The sequence below is a fragment of the Crocuta crocuta genome, unplaced genomic scaffold (genome assembly GCF_008692635.1).
Source record: "Crocuta crocuta isolate KB4526 unplaced genomic scaffold, BGI_CrCroc_1.0 scaffold190, whole genome shotgun sequence".
Classification (NCBI taxonomy): domain Eukaryota; kingdom Metazoa; phylum Chordata; class Mammalia; order Carnivora; family Hyaenidae; genus Crocuta; species Crocuta crocuta.
This window is the reverse complement of record NW_027527955.1, coordinates 8922158-8927055: the sequence shown is the minus strand read 5'-3', so window position 1 is coordinate 8927055 and position 4898 is coordinate 8922158.

Genomic DNA, 4898 nt, shown 5'->3' with positions numbered 1-4898 from the left:
TATGTGGGTAAAAAGCACACACCAGCCGCCTTAACGACCTGGAATGCTCCCCACGGCCAGAAGGGGGCAGCAGGCCAATCCCGGGAAGCTTTTGCAAGGGGAGGGTCATTACGACGCAGAGCTGAGGTTATAATTCAGTGCTGGCTATAATTAGTGCTGGACATATTCCATCCAGTGCCGTAGCTTTAGGAGGTGGTGCCCACCTCTCTGGGGGAGGCTCTTGTCACTTCTTGCTGTCCCTGCATGCCTCGTGTTGTGTGAGGAAGGGTCCACCGAACAGGGATGCTTTAGTGAAGGGGATGCAGGTGCAGGCAGAGGGGCTGAGGATTGCCGAGACGAAGCATTCAGTGTCATTCCAGGCGCTAGACGGGAGGCAGTGACCTCTAGGGGAGGCAGGCTAATAAACACCTAATGGTCTGCAGTCTAAAGCCGCTACTACCCTACTACCCGAGGCTGTGTTCCTGTTACAAGCATCAGGTAGCCGTCGTCCTCAACTGTTCCTTTATAAGAGTCTGATACTCTATGAAAATGCAGATCCCTGCCCCATCTCCCAAATTCTGAATCTGTAGGTCTGGGTTTAGGTCCAGAAATCTGCACTGTAGACTCTAAGTGTCCACGGGCCACACTCTGAGAGGCAGTGGACTCACATGCCATTAAGGCATTCTCAAGCTCTGACTTGCTAAATTTTGTGTTGTTTCATGGAAAAGGCCCGTCTACAGAGTGAGACGAAGGTGGGGTGAGGGTGCATCTGACTGCACAAGATGTAAGGAGGCGTTCCTTTCTAAAGGCAAGACGGCCCTTGCACGGCCCTGAAAGTGACATCTCTTTAAACCTTGTGTCCAGTGTCTGTCTGGTTTCGACCTGATCCCAGCCCCGCCAGACTCCAGCCCCGAACCCGGGCTGGCCATTTCAAGCACTCGGGGACCTGCCGGAGGAAAGGGTGGTGTAGGATGACCTGAATTTTCTCTGCAATTCCAGGCCCCCCCTCCCCTTGAGCAAGTTGATGTGGGGTCGTCATGAGCGGAGGGGGGGAGGGGAGCAAAGCAGAGCCTTGCGGCCACCAGGCCCCTCCAGCAGAGCCTGGAACTGGCCGAAGGTATTTGTGAGCATGTTTCAGCTCAAAATTTCAGGTTACGGGCCATCTTCCTGGGGATCAGCGAGGGAAGAATACCAGGTGGCCTCTCCGTTTTCCCAGGCGCACCTGTAGACACAGCAGAAGGTTAGAGAGTATCTGTTCCCAAACCAGACAATATACATTTATGTGCCAAAATAGTGAGACTTGTGTTTTAAAAAAGCAGGAGTCTTTGGAAAGTGATTATGAGATTTTGAAGGCTAAATGATAGGAATAAAAAGAATAGGCTTATCACTTAGGAAAACAGAGACTTTAAAACAAGGAATTAGCTACAAAAGCAGAAGGGCTGAAAAGTCAAACGGAAGTTTTGGGGTCGGGGGGTGGTAGACAACTCAGAGATTAGCAACAGACAACGGAAGCAGCTACCGTTGGAAATGAGTAGGAGACCACTGTTGGAAATGCTGCCCCAAGCAAGGAGGGTGCTATTAATATCCCCATTTCACAGATGAGTAGAGTGAAGCATGGAGAGATTAAGTAACTACCCAAGGTCACGTAGCTTCTGAGTGTGTAATGAATTTAAACTTAGGCAATGTGATCCCGAGTCCATCTTCTTGCCCACTATACTTATTGCCATGTGAATAAAGGCCACATGGGGAAATGTTGGTAGAGTCGAGTTAAAAATTAAATTCAGAGTAGACACTTTATTATGCATGTTGTCACGAATAAGCCTTGAGGTGGCCTCCATAATGGGGCCCTCCTGGGAGAAGTGAATTCATGAAGTCATTCATTGAACAAGTAGCACGTACTCCAAGCCAGACACTATGAGTAAAAGGGTTATTTCATAAGATCCAATGTATCCCATAAGGAATTTTAATTCAAGAGAGTAATGAGTTAATGAGTGTATCGCTGAGTTTAATTACAAAGGAGTCAGTGACTTAATGAGGGTATGCCTGATTCTTGACAGAAGCCATAGAAATGAAGGGAGGTATTAAAGTTGGCCAAAGACCAAGTTGTGGACCACATAAGGAGCAATCAGAGAAACAATCGACACTGAGTTCCCATTCGTGAACGTTCACCCCCATTTTCCTCCCCCACATTGTACAGAAGGGTGTCTTTTATTGTGTGTCATTCTCAAATAAATCAGCTGTGTAACCATTCTCTTTATGCTTTCCTTGGAGAGCTTTCTATTCTGATGTCACTCTTCTATCTGAGTCACTTTTTCTTTTCTTCTTCTTCTTCTTTTTTTTTTTTTTTGAATTTTATTTTGAGCCCCTGATGCAGGGCTCGATCCCATGACCATGAGATCACAACCTGAGCCAAATAAGGAGTCAGCCTCTTAACCAACTGAGCTAGGCACCCCTGAGTCATTTCTTCTATATTTACCATCTATGAATCCCAGTGGCTTCCTCTCTGGGGAGGCAACTTTTAGGTCCCTCACTTCAACTGCCACCTAAGTCAGAAAGCATTTTCAATACACACTTTTATTTTCTCTTTGACTTTTTCAGCATTATAATTTTCCTGAAAATAATTTAAAAATTTTTTAATGTTTATTTATTTTTGAGAGAGGGAGACAGAGCATGAGCAGGGGAGGGGCAGAGAGAGAGAGGGAGACACAGAATCCGAAGCAGGCTCCAGGTTCCCAGCTGTCAGCACAGAGCCCCATGCAGGGTTCGAACTCACAGACCGTGAGATCATGAGCTGAGCTGATTTCAGACACTTAATCCACTGAGCCACCAGGTGCCCTGTTCCTGAAAATGATTTGAGAAAAAGAGAAGCGGGTTGCCTGAGGCCTGAACTGGCTCAGAGCCAGAAGGAGAATGAAAAGGCGGTCAAGCCCTGACCCAGGCTACAACTGGGATGGACCTTGACCACAAGCATGGTAAGAGGACAAATCCCGTAGCGTTGCATTCATGTGAGGCGCCCAGAGCCGTCAAGCTCTGAGCCCGAAGGCAGTGCTGGTCTCCAGGAGCTGGTGGGACAGGGAAATGGGAATTCTTTTTCATGGGCACATTTCCATTTTGCAGCAGGGAAAGGTTCTGGAGATGGATGGTGGCGATGGCCTCACGACCTCATTGTTTGTACTTGATGTTCCTGGTCTCTGCACTTGAACATGGTTAAGATGGTAAATTTTATGTTATATGTATTTTACCACAGTTGTATAAATAAGTAAGGAAAAAATAAACTTCTGGGTCTAAGAGACGATGAAGAAACAAAAAAGACAGTTAAACTCCTAAAGTTCGAAGGGCCCTGTGGGATGGGTAGTTGTCCGAGGTGCTCCAGGAAAATGTCGGGGTGTCCCTGAGCCCCGCATTCAGGGGTCCCAGGGGCTCTGGGGAGGGTGTGAGAACAAGACATCCCTGCAGACTGCTTCCTCACTCCCTGGAAGGTTTCCAGCCTTGATCCTTTCACTCAGGCCTAGTTGGAGCCTTGAGGGGAAGGAGTGATAACCCGACTTCATGTACCTCTTCCTGGTTGCTGAGTCCAGAATGGTCTCAATGTCCCCAATGTGTCCTGATTGGGAAAATGCTCAATCCCACATACCAGGGCTTCTCTTCCCTCTGCCCCTCCTCCCCCTACCATCTGCTGGCCTTTTGTGGGACCCTGGCCTCCTGTCAGAAGCAGCGGCCTCCCCCATGGCTCCCGCCTCAGATCCCGGCAACTTGTTCTCTCTCGTCCCCTGGAACTTTGAGACCAAAGACCCTGGGCCAGGCTCCTCATCTTTCTCACATATTTACTTCTCCAGATTACTTTTCTAAAGGTGATTTAGTTGAGTTTCCCAGCAGCAGATGTCCTCTGGCAATTCTGTTCAAGATTGCATTAAAGTTCTACATAAATTTGGAGAGAATTGGCATTGCATGCTTATTTTTTCTGATTACTATCAACTCTAAAACTGTAAGTTGATTCCTTTCTCTTTTTTTTAGATAGAAAGTCAAATCATCTGCCTGCAATGATGGCTTTGCCCCTTCTTTTCTAGCATTTATACCTCTTGTTTTATTTCCTTGTCTGATGTATTGGCTATCACTCATAAAACAGGGAATGCTTACCCACTTTGTCCTGTCCTTGATTTTAATAATGTTTTCAGGGGTGATATTTTCAAAATACGATACTTAAAAACTGGCCAAGGGCCCTGGACCATCAGAACGGCAGCACCAGCCACAGAACAGATGCCACTTGTAAACCATCAGCACAGCTAAGTCAGTGTACAGCGACCCACATGACAGGCACATAGTACATCCTGAGAGTTTTATCATCCAGCATGGCATCATTGGTTGATTTGTCATAGATTGAAAACAATACTTTAATTCTTATTATACTAAAACCTTTTATCAGGATAGAGCCAAGGATCTTCATAACTTGGTTTCAACCTGAAAGGCTTCCATCTCTCAACATGCCTCAACATGGACCTGCCTGATCATAATCCTCCAGCAACTATCTATCAGTGATGGGGCATGTCCAGTTGTGCAAAATAAGGGCTTCAGGGTCCCAATGTTCCATTCCTTCTTATGGGTTGCTCTCTGTCTGTGAAAACCTTCCCACTAATAACATGGAAAACCATTGAGCTTTCAGGACTTAGCTGAGACATTCTTTCTGATGTCTTCCTTGACCATGTGCTTTCTGTGCACCTCCCAACAAGTGAGAGTTAGCCCCCTTCACCTTTTCATGCCCCCAGGGGCTCCGGGACACACTTCTCTGTGGTCAGCCTTTCACACCATGTTTATATTCGGTGGTTTCCATTTTGTTTCTATTTATGTACAGAAATCTCCTCTACCCCTATCCACCCAGTGAGCAGAGGGCTTGATGCTTAGTTAGCACTCGATAAATATTT